Consider the following 22,932-nt stretch of genomic DNA (forward strand, 5'->3'; position numbering starts at 1 on the left):
TCAGCCAGAGACTCATTCCACTGAGATGCAACACAGAGCGTTATAGGAAGTCATTCCTGCCTGTGGCCATCAAACTTTACAACTCCTCCCTTGGAGGGTCAGACATCCTGTGCCGATAGGCTGCTCCTGGACTTATTTCATAATTTACTGGCATAATTTACATATTATTATTTAACTATTTATGATTCTATTACTAGTTATTATTTATGGTGCAACTGTAACGAAAACCAATTTCCCCCTGGGATCAATAAAGTGTGACTATGACTATGACTATGACTATAAATAATACTGAAAACATGAGCCGTCCAGTCCCTCAAAGGCTGTCCATAGGTTGTGTAATCAGTTTGGTTTTGAGGTGAGTGAAGTTATCCATGCTGGTTCGGTAGCCTGATGATTGAAGGGTAATAACTGTTCGTTAATCTGGTTGTTTAAGACCTGAGACTCACTTTGTCAGCAGCTTACAGTACTACTACTACTCAAACTCTGCCTCTCAGTGAGATTTACAGGAAGACGTTTCCTCTTCGGCATTGCTGCCTGGCGCACCTCCAACTGTGCCCCTGCGTCAGCTGCGGGGTCATCAGCCAGGGACCACCGTTCATTGATCTTTCGCTCCTTTACCTCTGGTACATCTCCTGGTGCTGCTGCAGTGGGAGGGCATCTCTCTGCCACCCCTCCAGCTCTCAGTGGGGTTAGTCAGTCCTTAAATTTCGGTCCTTCCTCCTCAGCCACAGCCAAAAGCTGCCCTTCTCTGCCTCTTCAGCCAACTCTCTGGTGCCCACCCCCCCACCCCCCACCGAGCCTCATACCAGTCACTGCCCCAGGCATTCTACCTCCACAGGGTAGATGATGGTCCTCCCAACAACTTCCTTACGCTCAGTTGCCAGATCTGAAAACTTCAGCTTCCACTCCTTCCTCCCATGTGATGGTTGGCTCAGCGAGGAGATCTGTCTTGACAGCCATGGACCACAGTACTGTGTCTGCGGCAGATGCCTTAACAAATGTGATGAGTTCTCGTCCCACTGGGGAAAAGGTCTCTTCCCGCATCCCACCTGCAGGTCTCTAGGATCTCCACCCGCAATTTTAGGACCTGGTTGTTTCACCCTCTGTGCTGCCCTTGGGACAACGCAGTCTTGCATCCTGCCAGGATGTGTTGGAGGTTGGCACTGGTGGTATCATACAGGGGGCAGCTACCTTCAGTGCCGAACCACTGGTGAAGTTTTCGGGGACAGATTGCCCTGATGAGGAAGCTGAGTCAGGCTTGTGGGACCTTCCACAGGTCAAGACCAGCTGAATCACCAGTTGATGGTGCCTTCCCATGTTGTCCGGCTTCCCTGATGGCCCTGTGCCACTGCTTTCACCTTGTAGCACTCCTGCTCTGTCCCTGACACCTCTTCCACAATCATGGCTTCCTTCTCTTCAAGGCCTCGAACCAGAAATGTGCTGCCTTCCCCCAGCCAAGTCCTGCATGTCCATTCTGGGCTCTGCCGACAACCCTTTGCTGCTGATGGCTTGGTCTGCTTCAGCTTGAGCTCTCTATTTACAGCCAGTACGGATTGTGGCATTGGCTCTCCTCACCAGCGGGTCAGTGGAGTCCCTTAGCTCAATGACCGTTCGGGGTTTCTCCCGCTTGTACTCTAAGCTGATGGATCTCAGTGGCAGATTAACATGTGCTTTTATCAGGCTCTGCCGCTCCAGGGGAAGCAAGCCAAGTTTGTCCAAACTCCCCTTATAGCTCATCCAGGAAGCTTCCTGGTAAATCTCCTATTCACTCTGTCCAAAGTCTCCACACCCTTCCTGTAACGGGACAAGAACCGCACACAAAACTCTAGTGCGGTCAAACCAAAGTTTTAAACAGCTGCAACCTGATTCCCTGGTTCTTGTACTCAATGCCGCACCAATGAAAGCAAGCATGCCATACACCTTCGTTCCCACCATATCTACTAGTGTGGCCACTCTCAGAGAGCTCTGAGACTGACTCCTGGATTCCTGAATCTTTGGTATTCCTTACCCAAGAGGATATTGCAGGCGTGGACACTAAATATGTGAACCAATAGATTTTTGTATATTACAGGCAACCGAAGGATGTGGTGTTGGTACAAAGAGACAGCAGTGAAGGTTGAAGCCAGTCTCTAAGTAAATAGTGGACCAGGTGCCAGATACCAAGGGGCCTATCACTGCTTCTAGTGTTCCTGTTCTCCACCGTTTACCCACCTTTTAAGACTGTTCCCTCTGGATTTGGAATGAACTTGGGACTTCTGAAGATTTTGAGATATTAATGGGGGATCCATCAAGGGTGTTGCCAAGGAGAATCTGGCTCCAGGGGCACGCAGCCTAAAAAACTAGAGGCAGGGGCTCCAGATGGAAGTTCAGAACCACTGTTACATCAAGATTACGCTGGAAATTTCGGAATTGTTCTCAGCAAACAGCAATCAAGGAACAAAAGATTCTTCAGATGCTGTAAATTCAAAGGAAAACACACAAAATGCTGGAGCAACTCAACAGGTCAGGCAGCACCTATGGAAGTGAAGAAACGGTCGATGTTTCTGGCCCAGATCATAATTCAGGACTGAAAAGGAAGGGGGCAGAAGTCAGAATAAGATGGTGGGGAGAGTACACACTGGAAGGTGATAGGTGAGACAGACTGTCAGAGATGGTGGGGCAGGAGACAAGGGCTTTCAAATGGACGGTCTTGACCCGAAATGTCGGCTGTCTACCTCCCTCCACAGATACTGCCAACACACTGATTCCCTCCAACAATTCAAGTGCTGTTCAAGATTCAAGTAACTTCAGTCTCTCTTGTCTCTGCTGAATTCCTCCGAGTTTGCTTTTTACTTTGCTTCACAGATCATCTCATTGAATAGTGGGACAGAACTGAAGGGCCAGTTGGTCTCCCATGTCTGCACTCCTTCCTGCTCACAACTCTGGGAGCAACTCCGGGGTTTCTGCAGACAGTGCAAGAACACTTTCCCAAGCAACACACGGAAAATGCTGGAGAAACTCAGCAGGTTGGGCAGCATCTATGGAGAAGATAAAGAGTCGGCGTTTCGGGCCAAGATCTTCCATCAAAACTGGAAAGGAAGGGGGCAGGAGCCAAAATAAGAAGGTGGGGGAAGGGGGCAGTAGGAGCAGAAGGGAGATTCCACCTTCCTATACAGGATTCTGTCCACTTCCTTTCCAGTCCTGATGAAGGGATTTAGCCTGAAATATTGACTGTCTGTTCCCCTCCATAGAAGCTGCCTAACCTGCTGAGTTCCTCTAGCATGTTGTGTGTTTTGTTCAAGATTTCCAGCATCTACAGAATCTCTTGTGTCTCTGAAGAATCCTTTGATTTCTTTTTGGTAAAAAGTCCCCTTTTCCCAACCCACGGCTCCTTAAAACTTTGCCTACGAAGTCAATTTCCTCGCCACCCCTACTAGGCTAGTGATTGGCCCTTTTTCCATTGAATTTATCACCGTCAGCACCACAGACCCGACAATCTCAAGGCAGACTCGCTTTAATTTCAGAGTGAAACGCGCGTGAAATACAAACACCGGAAACTTAGCACACGCAGCCGGCTGGTAAACTCAAGTCATATTTTCCAACAAAGATATCGTAACTTTTCAACTAACTACGGCTACAATTTTCCAGATTTGTAGCCTCGATGTTTTCATGCCGCACAGTTTAAGAAAAACTCTTAAAAAAAATGTCAGGAGCCCTTCCATCCTGAAATTCATCGAGTTTCCAGTCGGAGTTCTACACCCCAAACTAATTATCAAATGAACTTAACTGCATCATATCAACTGTTAGTCTGGTTGTGGGAAATTCGAAGGTGCTGAATGTGTTTATATTTTATTTTAAATTAATCGTATTTATTAACGTATAGTGCGGATGCGGCACTCAAACGTCCAGTAATGGAAACCTGCAGAGTCAGCGTTTCAAGTCGCGACAGTGATGTCATCAACTTGAAACCTTGACTCTTTCTCCGCAGATGCTGCCTGACCTGCTGGGTGTTTCCAACACCTTATGTTCCCGTTTATTTTATACTTTTCGCCATCTATTGCAGGAAAGTGATCGATCATATGTTAACCTGCTGCCCCTGTTCACTCTATGCTCGGTATTCAAGTCTCCTCCAGCCCCGAGACTTCTCTGAAGCCGCAGACTCCAGGTGCATCACGGCGTGTGGAGGCGGGGTTCTGGCAGTCGGCTTGTGTTCGATCCTGTTCCTTCGCCCCCGTGCGTGGGCTTTCTCGCGAAGACAGATGCTCCGTTTGGAGAGCATCTTACAAGTGCAAACCCACTCTGTGTCTCTTTTTAATCTGCGCCGCAGAGTTCGGCGTGTTTGAGGTGGGAACAGTGCCCGGCATTGCACTGGCACAACAGGAAACGCCGAGTGCACTTTATAAACCCCTAAACCACGCTGAAGCGAGAATACTCGCTCCGGGAGAAAAAGTCCAATACAGCAATGTAATATATAACATTGCAGAATCTCCCCTCCCCCGTAACATTCCTTGATACCATTTTAGACTACAGTATAGCATGGGTTACTAAATATTGCATATCAGGGGAGTATATGGTGACATATACATAGTTAGATAATCAATTTACCTTTAACGTTAAACATATAAACATTTTAGATTGCCGCTATAAAATATTGTTGAGATGTTTACATTATGACCAAATATTATTTATATAATAGTCCATACTAATATTTAAGATTACGAACTCCAGAACCGAGGGGGGGGGGTGAGGAACTCTACAGAAATCACCAGTCAAGGTTTCAAGTCGATGTACATATTTACCCCGCAGCTAACCTCAGGGCACTGTTGGAGGTGCGGCTGGAAGCAATGCCAAGAGGGAAACACCATCTTCCTGTAAATCTCATTGATAAATAGATAGATTCAGTATTAGGATTATTTTGTAATATATATGACAGAGATCTTAAATATATATCCTATATTAGAACCTCACATTTCCAATGTTTGGGATTTGCTCTCTGTCTCTCTATATCCCTGTACTTGCCGCATTTGGTGCTGTGGAAAAGTTAATTAAAACTCAAAACGAAATCCACTTATCGAGGAGGTCCCTGTAAAAAGATTTGAGACTGCAAGACAGCGAGAGAGAGAACACTTGCACATTTCAGTATCAATTTCAAGTAGGTTCGGCTGGCGTGACATCGCCTGATTGGCAACTCCATTGCCCAATCGCGAAAAGGCGCCCTTCAAACAGGCTCCCCAGCTTCCTCTGGGGAACCAATCGGTGTTGGAGAAGGTGGTGTTAGCTGTAGTTGCACTTGGACATATGTTACGGAGTTAACTCGAAACCCAGCGGACCGCAAGGAGGGAGTCTCTGCATATTCGTGCTTTTCTTCCAGCGCCGGTGAGACTTTACACTCGATCTCTTTTTCGGAACCGTGTTTTTTTTAATGTTATTTTGCTGGAAATATCCAGATGGTTGTTTCTTTAATGAATTTGTAAACCAAATATGTGAATTGCGTGGAGCGAAATTCTAAGTTTCTGCCATGTATAGCGTAGTGTCTGTAATTGGCAGTGTGTTTTGATGGAAAATGTTATTGGAATTACTAACAGAGTTGTGTGTGGTTTGTAAGAAAAAAATGTCGAAGCCAAAAGCTTCTCAATACCTGTACTCTTAATGTCGAGTTGCTTAAGTCAAACTTTCTGCAAGCTCATTGTTTCACCATTAACTGCCACTTTAGCCTAAGTTTTGATTGTATGACTGATCGGTGGTACTAATAAAATTCCTGTCAAGTTGAGGACATCTGCCCTTTGTTGATGGTTGGTGGGTGTTTCACAGCGGTTGAATGGCTTTGAGCCATTTTGCTTTGTAAACAGGCAACTGAAGTCCAAGTGACCGGTCAATGATTTCGGGTGTCTGGGCTCCGAACCGGAGTAACCTCAGGGCATAGTGCGGAGAAAATCGTGAAGCAAAATACTGCTAATGCTAGAAATCCTAAAGAGTGCCTGTTCAGTTCTCCACGCAGCGCCTGTGGTAGGAGAAATCAGGTAAATTGGTCACGTGTACCGAAATACACAGAAAAAAGGGTCTCCCATACCGTTCATCAGATCAATTCATTTCAACAGTGCATTGAGGTAATAGAAGGTAACAGCAGTAACAGAATGCAGAGTAACTTACAGAGAAGGCAGTTCAGGTAGACAATAAGGTGCAAGGTGCAATGAGGTAGATTGTGAGGTCAAGAGTCAATCTGATGATATTAGGTGACCGTTTAATAGTTTTATAACGGTGCGTTAGAAGCTGTCTTTGAGCTTGGTGGTCTGTGATTTCAGACTTTTGTCTGTCTGGGAGAACACACCTGGATCAGAGCACTGCATACCCCTCCCATCCAGGTACTTAGTCAAGACTGTCTTGACTCTGGCCCCTTGACCATCCCCGGCATATTTTCACTCTGCCTCAAGGGGCCAGAACTGGAGGCATGAAGAGGTTGCAATCAAACCCACATCCACCACTTCTGCTGGCAGCTCATTCCACACTCTCAGCCCCACTGAGTGAAGAAGTTCTTCAATATTTCACCCTTCACCCTTAACATATGACATCTAGTTCTAGTTTTACCTGACCTTAGTGGAAAAAGCCTGCTTGCATTTACCCTATCTATGCCTCTCAGAATTGTGTATAGCTCAATCAAATCTTCTCTCATTCTCCTATACTCCAGAGAATAAGTCCCAACTTATGATTATGAAGACACGTAGTCCTCTGTTATTGTCATTTAGTAATGCATGCATTAAGAAATGATACATTATTTCCTCCGGTGTGATATTACAAAACACAGGACAAACCAAGACTGAAAAAACTGACAAAACCACATAATTATAACATATAGTTACAAACAGTGTAACAATACCATAACTTGATGAAGTCCATGAGCACAGTAAAGTTCAAAGTCTCTCAAATGTCCCACATCTCACGCAGACGGGAGAAGGAAGAAAAACTCTCCCTGCCATGCCGACCACAATCCGACTCTGAGCCATCCGAAAACTTCGAGCTCTGATCAGCTCTCCAGCACCGAGTACTGAGCGCCACTTTTGTCCGAACAATTCGACTTCCTTCTCGGTCACCAAAAGCAGGCAAGACCAGGGATTTTGAGGCCTACCCTCCGAAAGATTCCTGACCACACAGTAATGACAGCAGCGAACCGGCGTTTCAGAAATTTCTTCAGATGTTCCTCTGTGCTTTCACGTCTGTCTCCATCAAATCAGAATTGTCCACGGCCCCTATTTAACAGATACGATATCATTTTTCACCGGAGGGCTGCGCACATGCAGGCGCGCCGCCATCTTCTCCTCCAAGGAGAATCATACAAATCATAGAAATCTACAGCACATTACAGGCCCACCATGTTGTGCCGACCATGTAACCTACTCTAGAAACTGCTGAGAATTACCCTACTGCCGAGAAATTACCCTACTTATTCAACCTTTCCCTATAACTCAGGTCTTCAAGACCCAGCAACAGCCTTGAAAATTTTCCCTGTACTCTTTCAATCTTATTGATACCTTTTCTGTAGACAGGTGGCCAAACCACACACAATACTCCAAATTTGGCCTCACCAATGTATTATACAGCTTCAACATAACATTGCAACTCCTGTACTCAGTACTCTGATGAGTGAAGGCCAATGTGCCAAAAGCTTGCTTTATAACCTTATCTACCTGTGGTGCCACTTTCAAAGAATTATGTATTTGTATTCCCAGATCCCTTTGCTCTACTGCACTCCTCACTGCCCTCCCCTTCACTGTGTAAGTCTTACCTTAGATCAGGGGTCCCCGACCTTCTTTATGCCATGAACCATGAACCATTAACCAAGGGGTCTGTGGACCCCAGGTTGGGAACATTTGATCTAGGTACAGAGAGGATTTTAGCACCTTAAGATAATCCAGAACTAGGGGGCATAATTTCAGAATAAAACATTGTTCATTTAAGGCAGAGCCTCTTCCCCCAGAGCATGTCCAAAGAATCTTTGGACTTCTGTACTCCGAGGAACTTGGGAAGCATTCATGGCCAAGGCAGATGGGTTTCTGATATGCCAAGTGGAAAAGGGTTATAGGACAGAAGCGGGAAAGAGGATCCTAAGCCAGGTTTAGATCAGCCATGTTTGTATTCAGCAGCTTGAACCATAACCTGGCCAAATCCTGCTTTGATTTCTCATATTTAACTCAAGAGCATCGGGATCACAGTACAAGACCACAGAGCACAAGATATAAGTGGAGAGCTAGCCACTTGGCTCATGTCTGTTCAACCATTCCATCATGGCTGATTTATTTTCCCTCTCAACCCCATTCTCCTGCCTTTCCCCTGCAACTTTTGACACCCTTGCGAATCAAGAACCTATAATAAGTAGATCCAAGCCCGATAACCCTCTGGGCTCCCAAATAAAGACTACTGTTTAAAACTCACTTTGAGAATGAAATTATTTTGCTGTTCCCATTGAGAAGGAGGTACAGAAGCCTGAAGTCTCACACCACCAGGTTCAGGAACAACTACTTCCCTTCAACATTTCAGTTTTCGAATTAAACAGCACAACCTTAATCTCTACAGTTTAGCAACACCGTGAGCACTTTGCAATAAAATGGACTTTTGTTTTGTTCTAATTATGTTATTTGTTGTAAAAAAAAATTGTGTATAGTTTAATATTTAATTTGTTTTTCTTGTGAATGCTGCTGCAAGTGAGTTTTTCATTTGCACCTGTGCATGTGCGAACTCGTGTGTGTGTGTGTGTGTGTGTGTGTGTGTGTGTGTGTGTATGCAAAAATCTACTGAATATTGGAAGGTGTAGATAGAGTAGATGTGGAGAGGATGTTTCCAATAATGGTGGAATGTAGGACCAGGGGTGCAGCTTCTGCTTACAAGGACGTTACTTTAGAACAGAGATGAGGAGGAATTTCTTTAGTCAGAGGGTGGTGAATAGGTGGAATACGTTGCCACAGACTGCTATGGAAACTCCAACGTGGAGGTTGATAGGTTATTGATTAGTAAGAGTGTCAAAAGTTACGGGGAGAAGGCAGGAGAATGGTGTTGAGAGGGAAAACAAATCAGCAATGGTTGAATGGCAGAGCAGAATTGATGGGCCAAATGACCTGTTTCTACTCCTATGTCATATGGTGCATATCACAGTAAACTCAGCTTCACCTTTATCGGCAGCACAGGCTAACCCCTGTCTAGTTTGTGTAGAAAAATAAACCTCTCCTTCCTGAAGACAATGGCCTTTCAGGCGAACCCAATCCTTGTCTCCTCCAGAGTTGCAGACAACAAATTAGCCAAGAATATTGGGATTGGTTTGTCATTGTCACATGAACAAAGACACAGCATACACTTGGTAGCTAATTTATTAGCTACATCTGTACACCTTGTTGAAGCAAATATCTAACCAGTCAATCATGAGGCAGCACCTCATGGCATAAAAGCATGCAGACGTGGTCAAGAGGTTTAGACCAAACATCAGAATGAGGAAGAAGTGTGATCTAAGTGATTATGACTGTGGAATGTTTATTAGTTTCAGGCAGGGTGGTTTGAGTATCTCAGAAATTGCTGATCTCCTGGGATTTTCATGCACAGCAGTCTTTAGAATTTACAGAGGCTGGTGCGATATTATCCAGAGAATGGGTGAAAACCAGAGGAGAATGGCTTGACTGGTTCAAGCTGATGGGAAGGCGACAGTAATTCAAATAAGCTCACATTACACCAGGGGTGTGCAGAAGAGCATCTCTGAATGGATGGGCTACAGCAGCAGAAGATCACGAACAGACCTCGGGAGGGCTATGATCTAGATACCATTTAATGGAACTAGGCAAAATAACAATTCTGCACAGACTAGATGGACCAAAGGGCCTGTTTCTGCACTGTATGACTCTGATACACCGAAAACTTCAGTGAGTACAGGATGATGCCCTATATAAAGGGCGAGTTGGTTTTATTTCTTTGCACCAAAATATTACTTTCTCACTCAAAGGAAGGTTGTCAGAATTGTTCCATTTGTTGCAGTGGTCTTTTTGATTTGCCTGAGTCGTCTATGGCTCTGCTACTGGGATTTTTTTTCTCCCGCCCCCCCCCCCCCGAGTCACAAATGAATGAGGGTATTCATCCAGGTTTACTGAGGGGGTGATGCAGTCATGGAAATGAGATGTGAAAGCAATGTTCCACCTGGTGCCTATCACACTCTTTCAAATGTGAGCTGGCGAGAGAGCGCTAAAGTCCATTATGTTTCTTCTGACTTGCACGTTGTGGGCGTTTGCTACACTTTCGACTTCGTTGACAGTGAGGAATTGGTGAGGTTGTAGCAGGTGATATACAAATGCAAGTTACTCCTTCGCTGGGCACAAGGAAACTAAAAATGGATTAAGATGCAAACTCAGATAGAGGAAAGATTAAGTATTAGCTTTATTTGTCACGTAAACACTGAAAAATACAGCAAAAGCATTTCAGGATGTATATTGTATACATTTTGCTGACATTAAACTTGACCTTTGAACCTTTGAAAAGGTGTTGCATGTGCCAATGATCAACACAGCTCCAGGATGTGCTGGGAGCCGCCCACAAGTGTCACCATCCTTCTGGGCCAACATAGCATCCCCGCAACATACAAACTCTAACCCATCTGTCTTTGGAATGTAGGACGAAGCGGAGCACACGGATAAAACTGAAGTATGCAGTCATGGGGGGAACGTACAAACTCCTTTTAGACAGCGGTGGGAATTAAACCCCAATCATAAAACTGGCACTGTAAAGTATTACGCTACTGTGCCGACTCTGGCCAATGACACAAGTGGTGATTGATATTGGTTTATTATTGTCATATGTACCCTCTTAACGTACAAGAGATCCACTCAAAAGTCTGATAACAGCAGAGTGGAAGCTGTCCTTGCCGAAGTGTGAGGACTTTTTGCATCTTCATTGGATCACTGACATAGTTCTGATGAAAGCTATACAGTATTACGTCCAGTCTATGACTCTACCTTGGCCTCGTGCAACCAGGGTGTGACTTATCTTGCCTCTGTCCATGGATAGAAGAGGGCAGTACAGTGAGGCAGCGGGTAGAATTGCAATAATCGAAGCTCAATGTGACCTCGAGCACTGTCCGTGTGGAGTTTGCACGTTCTCCCTGTGACCACCTGCGTGAGCCTCCTCGGGGTTCTCTGGATTCCTCCCACATCCCGAGAACTACTGGTTAATTGTCCACGGTGTGTCGATGAGTGGTAAAATCTGGGAGTTGGTGAAACAGGGCAACACGAACAAAATGCTGGAGGAACTTGGCAGCATCTATGGAGAGGCATAGGGAGCTAACAGTTCAACCTGAAACCCTTCATCAGGACTGGAAAGGAAGGGGGTGGAAGCCAGAGAATGTGTTAGGTTTAATCAATTCATAAGAGTGTATGTGGATTAAGTGTATCCATAAGAGCGGATATACAGAGGATATTTCCCATAGTGGGTGAGTCTAGGCCCAAAGGGCACAGCTTAACAATACAAAGATGTCCCTTTAGAACAGGTGAGGAAGAATTTCCTTAGCCAGCGGGTGGTGAATCTATGGAGTTCATTGCCACAGACAGCTGTGGAGGCCAGGTCATTGCGTATACTTAAAGTGGAGATTTATATGTTCTTAAAAGTTTCTGGTGAACGCAGCAGGCCAGGCAGCATCTCTAGGAAGAGGTACAGTCAACGTTTTGGGCTGAGACCCTTCGTCAAGACTAACTGAAAGAAGAACTAGTAAGAGATTTGAAAGTGGGAGGGGGAGATCCAAAATGATAGGATAAGACAGGAGGGGGAGGGATGGAGCCAAGAGCTGGACAGGTGATAGGCAAAAGGGATATGAGAGGATCATGGGATGGGAGGCCTAGGGAGAAAGAAAGGGGGAAGGGGGGAAAAAACCCAGATGATGGGCAAGGAGTATAGTGAGAGGGACAGAGGGAGAAAAAGGAGAGAGAGAAAAAGAATATTTATATTAAAATAATAAATAACAGATGAGGTACAGTAGAGATGAACTTTACAGTAGAGAGTACTGTAAAGATGAAGCCTCACTCAGGTTGGAGGAACAACACCTCATATTCCATCTGGGTAGCCTCCGACCTGATGGCATGAACATTGACTTCTCTAACTTCTGTTAATGCCCCATCTCTCTCTGTTCCTCTCACCATATTCCTTGCCCATCCTCTGGGCTTCCCCCCTCCCCCTTTCTTTCTCCCTAGGCCTCCCGTCCCATGATCCTCTCATATCCCTTTTGCCAATCACCCGTCCAGCTCTTGGCTTCATCCTTCCCCCTCCTGTCTTCTCCTATCATTTTGGATCTCCCCCTCCCCCTCCCACTTTCAAATCTCTTACTAGCTCTTCCTTCAGTTAGTCCTGACGAAGGGTCTCGGCCCGAAACGTCGACTGTACCGCTTCCTAGAGATGCTGCCTGGCCTGCTACGTTCACCAGCAACTTTGTGTGTTGCTTGAAGTTCCAGCATCTGCACATTTCCTCGTGTTTGCATTTATATGTTCTTGATCAAAAATTACAGGGAGAAGGCAGGAGAATGGGGTTGAGAGGGATAATAAATGAGCCATGATCGAATGGCAGAGCAGGTCCAGTGGGCTGAGTGACCTAATTCTGCTCCTAGGTCTTATTGGATACAGCATGGAAACAGGGCTTTTGGCACAACTCATCCACGCCAACTAGGATACCTATTCATAATAATATAATTTGCTTGCATTTGGGCCATATCCCTTTAAACCTACTCTGTGTAAATGTGATTGGATGCTTATTGCTTGGCATGGACTTGTTGGCCTGAAGGGCCAGTGTTGTATCTGTCTGTGAATTCATGGCTCTAATACCTATCACTGATATTGAGGATGCCCTTGACGTTATAACGGACAAGTGTTTAGGGCAGACTTTACAGTTTTAAATCTAGAGAAGCAAAGATAAAACTATACTGATGTTGGAAAACTGAATTAGAAACAGAAAATGTTGGAAGTACTCAGCAAGGCAAGCAATTCGATACTGAAGGATGAAGTCCAAACCCGAATGGACATTCCATAGTTGGAGATTGGAGGCCTGGGGCTTGTCCTGAGGTTGGAAGACTGCCCGTGTTTGTGGGTGGGTGAGGCTTGTTTTGCTGTTGTTTTGTTGTGTTTTGTTTTGTTCTGCTGGGTATTGTGGGCATTCTGGCTATTTTGGTGCCAGAATGTGTGGAGACACATGGGCTGCCCCCAGCACATCCTTTGATATGTTGGCTGTTAACACAAACAACACATTTTGCTGTATGTTTTGATGTACATGTGATAAATAAATCTAAATATGAGAGAAACAAAGTTAATGTTCCAGGCCAGTGGCCTTTCATCAGACCTGAATGAAGCTGATTTTGTTAAGCCTCTGGTTTGGCAAACCTCAGTTTCCTAATTACTGGTAAAGCTTCTTGGGAGGAAAATATGTGCTCTCGTTCAAACCTACCAGTGAGATCATAACTTTTCCGTATCATTTTCCTCTCGTCTAATTGAAATTGGTTTATTATTGTCACATGTATTAAGATTCAGTAAAAACACTTTGTTTTGCACATAAGTACATCCAGGTAGTCCAAGGGAAAGTGACGGCAGAATGCAAAATAAAGTGTTACTGATACAGGGAGAGGGCAGTGCAGATGGACAATAAGGTGCAAGGTTACGACAAGGTGGATTGAGAAGTCAAGAATTCGTCTTAATCATACAAATGGTCCAGTCAAGAGTGTTATAACAGTGAAACTGAAGCTGTCCTGGTGGTGTGTGTTCTCAAGTTTTGGTACTGATGGGAGAGTGGGGAAGAGAGGATAACCAGGGTGGGGGGGGGGGGGCCTTTACACCCTCACCGCAGCATTGTAGTGACTGTGCATGTTGCAATTGTATTGAAAAGTTCAGAGCTCTAGTATCTGAAACTCCCAAGTTCTGGACAGGTTTCAGATTGCTGCCAACAGCAGAGGCACTCATGAATTAAAAGCAACACCCATAAAAATTGCTGGTGAACGCAGCAGGCCAGGCAGCATCTATAGGAAGAGGTACACTCGACGTTTCGGGCCGAGACCCTTCGTCAGGTTTCTAATTGTGAACCGTAGAGTCAAGCCTCTGCAAGGGCAGGAGAAGGTTAGTCAGTCCAAGCATTAAATGTGATATTTCTCTGTCACTTTGTTGTGACCTGCTGTACGTTTCATGTTACTTCATATCTTTGATAAACATCTTTCAACCACAGATTCAGAATTAAAATTTGAATTCAGCAAAAGCTACTTACAGAAGAGAGTTCCAGATACCTCTCATCCTCTGTTTCAAAGTGTTCCTTAACTTCGCCCCCAAACTTTGGCTTCCAATTTTCTGCCACTTCCCTGAGTTCTGAACTCCTCAATGAAAAAGGGATGGTCAGGGAGTAATTCTCCAATAATATCTTGAATTATCCTGGCATTGACTTTGATGGTGGCACATTTGATCTACTGGTTAGTAATTTACCACTTTGCTGTGTTAACTTTCAGCTAAGGAATTCAAGAATATCATCAGAATCATTATCACTGACGTGCCATGAAATTTGTTGTTTTGCAGCAGCAATATATAAAATAAATTACAGTAAGAAGATATAAAAACCAATAAATAGGCTAAAAGAGCAAAATGGTGAGGTAATCTTGTGCACATCAAACTTGTGCTGGTTTAGAGATTAGTTAAAATACTATTTAAGAACTGTGAAATAATCACATGCTTTTAATCTGCCTGAATGTATTTAAAATTGTCTTCATCAGCCAATACTTTTCACAAGTACTTTCTGCAAAACCTTCTTAAAAATACATCTCATTGTCTTCTCCCACTACATCTTCCAATGAAAATACAAACACATACAGCCATCAGCGGATAACAAACAGTTCCGCTTTTAGGACATAAAACATAGAAATCTTCAGCACACATTACAGGTCCTTCAGCCCACAATGTTGTGCTGACCAAGTAACCTACTCTAGAAGGTATCTAGAATTGCCCTACTGCGTAGCCCCCTGTTTTTGTAAGCACTATGTACCTATCTCTTAAAAGACCCTATTGTTCTCATCTTTACCACTTTTGCTGGCAGTGCATTCCACACACCCAGCACCCTTTTACAGAATTTCTTAAGACTATTTTATCCATAAGTTGAAAAATACACAATATTCACTTGATCTGGTAACCACACCTCCACACCATTGGAGTGAATGGAATAAAAAGCACATCAGACTGTATGAAAGAACACTTAGTAAAAGTGGAAAGTGAAAATTAATCCTGCTGTTCATAGGAACAAACATAATGTACCTACATCAGACTTTTACAGTTAGTAATGTTGTAAGAGCTTGTTTGTATGTGGAGGTGTCCTTAAGTTGGGCATAAACCAGTGATGGCCCATATATATTCAGTGGCCACTACATTAAGTGCACCTGCATGCCTTGTTAATGCAAAAAAAACTAATCAGCCAACCATATGGCAGCAACTCAATGCATAAAAGCATGCAGACATGGTCAAGAGATTCACTGTAGTTCAGACCAAACGTGAGAATGGGGAAGAAATGTGATCTAAGTGACCTTGACAGTGGAATGATTTTTTGTGCCAGACGAGGTGATTTGACTATTTCTGAAATTGCTGATATGCTGAGATTTTCACACACAACCGTGTATAGAGTTTACAGAGAATGGAGTGGAAAAACAAAATGTTTAGTGAGAAGCAGTTCTGTGGAGGTTAACGAGAGAGGACAGAGGAGAATGCCCAGACTTATTCAAGCTGACAGGAAGGCGAACGTAACTCAAGTAATCATGGCGTGCAGAAGAGCATCTCTAAATACACGACATGAAGTGAATAGGCTACAGCAGCAGAAGACCGCACTGGGTTCCTGTAGCTAATGTGGCCACTGAATCATAAGGAATGGGAGCAGAAGCACCTCAAGCCAGCTGTGGATTCAGTAAGACCATAAGACATAGAAGATAGCACAGTTTATATAATCCACAATGTTGTGCCGATCTTAATAAACCTACTCTGCCATCAATCTAGTACTTCCCTCCTACGAAGAACATAATCCTTCATTTTTCTTGTATCCATGTGCTTATTTAAGAGTCTCTTAAATGTCTCTATTATATCTATCTCTACCACCAACCCAGCAGTGCGTTCCACTCTCTGTGTTTAAAAAGACAAACACCACCTCTGTCATTTGCCTTAACCTTCTTCCACTTTCCTTAAAGAGGTGTCCCTGGAGCAGAATTAGACCATTGAGCCCATTGAGTATTTTTACCCCTTCGGTTATCTTTCACCCCCTTGCTTATCAAGAATGCATCCATTTTACCTTAAAAATGTTCAAACTCTGTTTATACCGAATACACTGATGGAAGTCAACAGGTTAGGCATCTCCGGTATCTATGAAAGCGACTGTCATTGTTTCATGCCGAGGCTCTTCATCAGGACGGGAAAAGGAAGGAGGAAGAAGTCAGAATGAGAAGTTGGAGGGAGGGCAAGGAATTCAAGCTAGCAGATGATGGGTGAAGCCGGGTGGGTGGAGGAGGCGGCATGAAGTAAGAACCTGGGAGACGATAGGTGGAAAAGGTAAAGGGCTGGAGAAGAGGGAATCTGACAGGAGAGGAGAATGCACAAAAGGAATGAAGGAGGAACATATAGAGGGCTGTAAACAGTCCTTCCAGGCGAGGCAACACTTCACCTGTGAATCTGTTGGGGTCATCTGCTGTATCTGGTACTCCTGATGTCACCTCCTCTACATTGATGAGACCCGACACAAATTGGCGGACTCCTTTGTTGTACACCTTCGCTCCATCTGCAAAAACCAGGATTGCCCAGTGACCAACCATTTTAATTTTAATACCCAGTCCCATTCCCATTCCAACATCTGGGTCCTTGGCCTCCTCTACTGCCACAGTGAGGCCACTCGCAGGTTGGAGGAGCAGCACCTCATATTCCATCTGGGTAGACTCCAGTCTGATGGTATGAACATTGATTTCTCAAACTTCCAGTAATTTTTTCCCCCTCTACCTCTTCTCTTCTCACCTGCCTGTCACCTCCCCCCCAGTGCCCCTCCTCCTTCGCTTTCTCCCAATGTCCACTCTCCCTTCCTGTTAGACTCCTCCTCTAGCCCTTTTCCACCTATCATGTCCCAGCTTCTTACTTCATCACCTCTCCCCCACCCACCTGGCTTCACCTATCACCTTCTAGCTTGTACTCCTTCCCCTTTCCCCACCTTCTTATTCTTGCTTCTCCCCTCTTCTTTTCTAGAAAGGTCTCAGCCTGAAACATCGACTGCTTATTCATCTCCACGGATGCTGCCTGCCCTGCTGAGTTCTTCCAGTATTTTGTGTGTGTTGCTCGGGTCTAATATCACTGACTTACTTTCTAAAATTCATTGTTTTGAGGCAGCAGTACACTGCAAATATAAAAATTCTATAAATTGCATTTTTAAGATGTATAAAATTAAATAATTAGAGCAAAACATTTCACTGATTAAATATTGCAGCACACGCGTGAAATTGCAGCACACGCATGAAATAACGTTATTTTTCATTTCAAAGTACCATGCATTTTGAAATATCTCCATAAATATAGAATGATTTATTTAGCAGCAGATAATTTGCTGTGCAGTAATTATGTAACAAAACCCTACAGCTATATATAACATTTGAAAAGTGAGACTGATCTGTAAATAGTTTAACTTTACATCAGTTCAAGTGATTTCCCTTGATTACAGTGGATTATTTCACAAAGAATGCAACCTAGCCAGTTATAGTCTCTGGGATCTCTGCAACTGTAGTTCACCATGGAAATCCCAGTGTCATTGTCAGTTTCACACAGAAACAGTGGCAAGCCCCAGTAGTTCCACCATGAAATATGGGCCAATTAGAGCAAACTTTCCATCAAAACAATTTCTGAAAAAAATCAGTAAATGCAAAGCACAGTAGAAAAAAAAATTAGTCATTGTATGAGAGGACCCACTGGAACACAGTGTTTTGTCAGTTTGTGTTCATCCATTTTGTATCATAGGCCCAATGTCTGCGTAACAGATAAAAAATGATCGAGGAACTCAGCACGTCAAGCAGTGTCTATGCAGATGAATAAACAGTCAAATGCAGGTTCCTGATGAGTTGGTGGGATCCAAACTGGGATGCTTCAAAATGAAGCTGGTAACCACGTAGTACAAAATGGCAGCGGATGCAAGTTGCTGGGAAGGACCTGAGGCCGTTGCACGAGCACGAGCTCAAAGAGCTGCAGAGATCACAGAGGGGGAGCAGTAAGAGGGGGTCTCACTGAACTGTGTGTCCGAGTCCAGGTCCACAGGAGGCGGCAGGCCAAAGAATATGGACTGTCTTGGGGTTAGAGGGCTGTATGTGAGCCCAGATGGATGGGAGGAACATGGCTTGTTTTGCTGGTTTTGTTTGTTACACTCTGTTTTGTTGTGTTCTGCCAAGTATTGTAGGCACGCTACATTGCCCCCAGCACATCGTTGGTTGTCAATGCAAACAGTACTTATTTTTAAAGTATTTTTACCACCATAGTGAAATGTGACTGTCATTTTTACATTCTCTTTGCTGACTGGTTTATTCTTTAATGCTGAAGTTTTGGGCCCCTTGTATAAGAAAGGTGTGTACTAGCATTGCAGAGGGTCCAGAGGAGGTTTGCGACAATGATCCTGGGAATGAAAGGGTTATTATATGATGAGAATTCAAAACACACTAGACCTTTACTCATTGGCACTTAGATGAATGAGGGGGTGTTTCATTGAAACCTATCGAATATTGAAAGGCCTAAGATAGAATGGATGTGGCAAGGATGTTTCCTTTTGTGTGGGAGTCTAGGACCAGAGTGCACAGCCTCAGGATAAAGGACAACCCCTTAGAATGGAGATGAAGTGGAATTTCTTTAGCCAGAGGGTGGTGAATCTGTGGAATTCATTGCCACAGACGGTTGTGGAGGACAACTCATTGGGTATATTTAAAGCGCAAACAAGAGAAAATCTGCAGATGCTAGAAATCTGAGCAACACACACAAAATGCTGCCTGGCCTGCTGAGTTCCTCCAACATTTTGTGTGTGTTGCTCAGGTATATTTAAAGCAGAAGTTGATATGTTCTTAATAAAGGTGTCAAAGATAGAAGATATGACCTCGAGGGGGATAATAAATCAGCCGTGATAGAATGGCAGAGTAAACTCAATGGGCCAAATGACCTAATTCAGCTCCTATGTGTTATGCTCTTAGTAACACTAAAATAGATGGAACAGTGGACAATGAAGGTTTTCAAAATTATAGGGGAATCTTAATCAGCTGAGTAAGAGGGCCAAGGATTGGAAAATTCAGATTAAGCCAAGTGTGAGGCATTGTATCGTGGAAATTAAGGTAGGACTTGCACAGGGAACAACGGAACATTGGTGAGTGTTGTAGAACAGGGAGACCCTAGAGTACATGTCGATGGTTTTCTGAAAGTGGAATCACAGGTAGAAAGGATGGTGAAAAATAGTGTCAACGCACTGGCCTTCATAAGTCAGGGCAGTGTGTATAAAAGTTGGGAGATCATGGTGAGGTTGTTTAGAACACTGTTGAGCCAATATTTAGAGAATGTGTTCAATCTTGCTTACCCTTCTATATGAAAGGTGTGGAGCTTTTTTAGACTCTTTCCAGTACAATAACGAGGATGTTGCCAGGATTTGAGGTACTGAGTTATAGGGAGAGGTTGGATAAGCTAGTTCTGTATTCCTTGGAGTGCAGGAGACTGAGAGGTGCTCTTATAGAAGATAATGGGGTGAATAGACTCAGTCCTTTTCCCAGATTTCAGGAATCAAAAACTCTAGGGCATTGGATTAAGATGCAAGGGGAAAATTTCAGTGTCTTTTTTTGTTTTAGTCCATTTCTTTGCCCAATCTATTGCACTGGGGTTTTATTATTGGACAGATGTTACACTTAAACAGCTGTCCAGATGCTTGTAATCTGTATACCAGCTAGCGCAGCTCTCATGGGTCTCCAGAACTCTGGTTGACTGGGCAAGGCGAGTTTGACAGAATGGTGACACCAATGTTAGCAGGGAAAATTAGTGAGCAAATTGAATTGCTCCATGAGCTAGCTTAGACTTGATGGGGCAAACCATCCTATTCTGTGTTACAATGGACTTTGGAAAGGCAAGAAAAAAGCAGCGATTTAATGCTGAAGCTCTATAAGGCATCAGTCAAATACACTTGGAATACGGTGAACAGTTTTAGGCCCCTTATCTAAGAAAGGATGTGAGAGGATATTTGAGAGGATCCAGAGGAGGTTCACAAGAATGATCACAGGAATGAAAGGGTTAACATTTGAGGAGAGTTTGATGGCTCTGGGCCTGTAGTCGCTGGAGCTTAGAAGAATGGGTGGGAGGGATCTCTTTGAAGCCTATAGAATATTGATAGGACTAGATAAAGTGGGCGTAGAGTGTGTGGAAGTCTAGGACCAGAAGGCACAACCTCAGAATAGAAGCACTTCGCTTTAGATAAGGAGGAATTTCTTTAGTCAGATGATGATGAATCTGTGGGATTCATTGCCCCAGATGACTGTGGAGGCCAAGTCATTGGGTACATTTAAAGCAGAAGTTGATGGGTTCTTAATTACTAATGGTGTCAAAGGGTATGGGGAGAAGGCAGGAGAATGGGGCTAAGAGGGATAATAGACCAGCCATGATGGAATGATATTGCAGACTGAATGGGCTGAATGCCCTAATTCTGCTCCAATATGTTATAGAAAAGCAGGAAAGCTTCTTTAACAGAAAAATCTTTAATGGGTGGCTAGGTAGAAACTGCAGCACCAAGTACGAGTATTGGGAAGCAGAACCATTTAGCGCACTATGCTTTGGTCAGAGCAGCAGTCACTGTAGGTCGTACCAGTAGTGACAATCTCCTGTAGAACACGATCACTGTCTCATTTACAGATCTCCATCAGGGCCGTACTTAACGGTAAGCCATGCAAGTTGAAGTCCCTTGCCAGCTCAGCCTCGCCTCCGATTTTGCCCTGCGGATCCAATACCTTTGAAGACAGGCAGTGCATTCCTGTCGCCAGCGATACTGTTGATCTTATCCATTACTAATACAGCCAGCTCTCGGCGTCCGGGGTCTCAATTGGACACGCAGTTGGCAGAGCAGTCACGCGCAGTTTCCCAGCAGAGTTTGAGGAGATGAGATCTGAACAGGATATCCTTTCAAAGTTATTTGAGGGATTCAGCAATGGATCCTTCCAGTTGGCCTGATCAGCCAGTTCTTCAGTAACCATTGGTTTAATCATCAACACAAGATAGGATAGGATTTGATGAACAAAGAAATTTAATATTATAACTTCAAAGGATTCAAAGTGCTTTATTATCAAAGTATGTTTGTGGTATACAACCCTGAAATTCATCTTCCCCACGGTCACAAAACTAAAAACCATAGAACCAACCCATTCAAAGAAAAACATCAAAACCCCCTCCCTGCATGCAAAAAGGAATCATGCAAGTGGCAACAATAAAAGAGCAAAAAGCAGAGAATATAAAACACAAAATTAAAAGGCATATTTCAGTATAGTTCATTTACTTCCACTTAAATCACACATTTAAGTCATCTGGTCTTACCTTTATCAGTGATATTCACTTTGTTCTACTGATCACCCTCCCCCCTCCCTCTCTGCTACCTAAAACTAACATCTCTTATTGCTAGTTCTGATGAAGAGTCCCAGACCTGAAATATTAACTGTTTCCCCGCCATGCCAGGACCACCACTTCTCAAAACCAGTGACTTCCCTGAAGCTATCAGGCTGATCAACACCTCCACCCATTTACACACCATTCCATCCCCCACCACCACTACGTAGACATCGCATAGTGTGACTTTATGTACATACAATCAACCTATGTATAGAGCAGTTATTTGTACATTGTGTTTTATAGGATTACTTTTATAATTTATATTTATTGTCATTTTGGTTTTTTTTATGCAGCATTAGTTCTGGAATTATTTCATTCTACTTTACACTTGCGTACTAAAGGATGACAATAAACAATCTTGAGTTTTGAATCCTGAATCTTCTCTCTCCATATCTGCTGCCTGACCCGCTGAGTATTCCCAGCATTCTCTGTTTTTGCTGCAAAATGGACAATTTTGGGAGAGTGCACATGTGCAGCCTCTTTGAAAAGTAAACACAGTTATTTCAGACGTCACGCAGGATGTGAACTAACCGCACACGAGCGTGTATACAGGAAGCCTCAGTCGATTACATGTAGGTTGTGAACTCTGTCAGTACAGGGTCTGTGAGCTGTCCCAGTAACAGGTGCCAAAGTTCTCCGTTTTGCAAACTACTTATAATTTGCAGTGTTCCATTCTACCGATTGTTTTCTCTCTGTCAGCTATTAATTCCTCAGTTTTAACTTTTTACACCAGTCACAATAATGAGAAACATAGACAGATGGCCTTGGCCAGAAACATCAGTTCTTAATTCCTCTCCATAGATGCTGCCTGACCTGCTGAGTTCCTCCAGCATTTTATGTGTGTTGATTTTGGAGATCTGCAGAATCTCTTGTGTTTATAGACACTGGACAGTCACCACCTTTTTCCAGGGCAGAAATGTCTAATATGAGATGGCACAATTTTAAGGTGATAGAAGGAGAGTACAGGGTAGATATCAAAAGTAGTTTTTTTTTTACACAGAGTGGTAGGTGCATAGAATTTTCTGCCATGGTTGCTTGTAAGGGCAGGTATGTTGAGGACATTTCAGAGACTCTTAAATAGGCATATGAATGAAAGAAGGCCATGATGGACGGAAGGATTAGATTGATTTTAGAATAAATAATAATAAAGGCATCCGTTAGTCTTGCAAGACCATGGATCTGCACCTGGAAAGTCTTCACTCTCCAGGGCGCAGGCCTGGGCAAGGTTGTACGGAAGACCAGCAGTTGCCCATGCTGCAAGTCTCCCCTCTCCATGACACCAATGTTGTTCAAGGG

At 43.8% G+C, this 22,932-nt stretch overlaps 1 protein-coding gene across 1 annotated transcript in view; it reads left to right on the top strand.

The window, feature by feature from the left end:
* The first annotated feature begins 5,293 nt into the window (after positions 1-5,293).
* The window catches only part of prkcq (protein kinase C, theta), a 127,351-nt gene continuing 109,712 nt past the window's right edge, over positions 5,294-22,932 (top strand). Inside the window, exon 1 of the mRNA XM_063072161.1 lies at positions 5,294-5,355. The gene's annotated coding sequence lies outside the window, so the exon portion shown is untranslated. The remainder of the gene's footprint in view (positions 5,356-22,932) is intronic.

Source organism: Mobula hypostoma, chromosome 20 (genome assembly GCF_963921235.1).
Source record: "Mobula hypostoma chromosome 20, sMobHyp1.1, whole genome shotgun sequence".
In the NCBI taxonomy this organism is placed as follows: Eukaryota; Metazoa; Chordata; class Chondrichthyes; order Myliobatiformes; family Myliobatidae; genus Mobula; species Mobula hypostoma.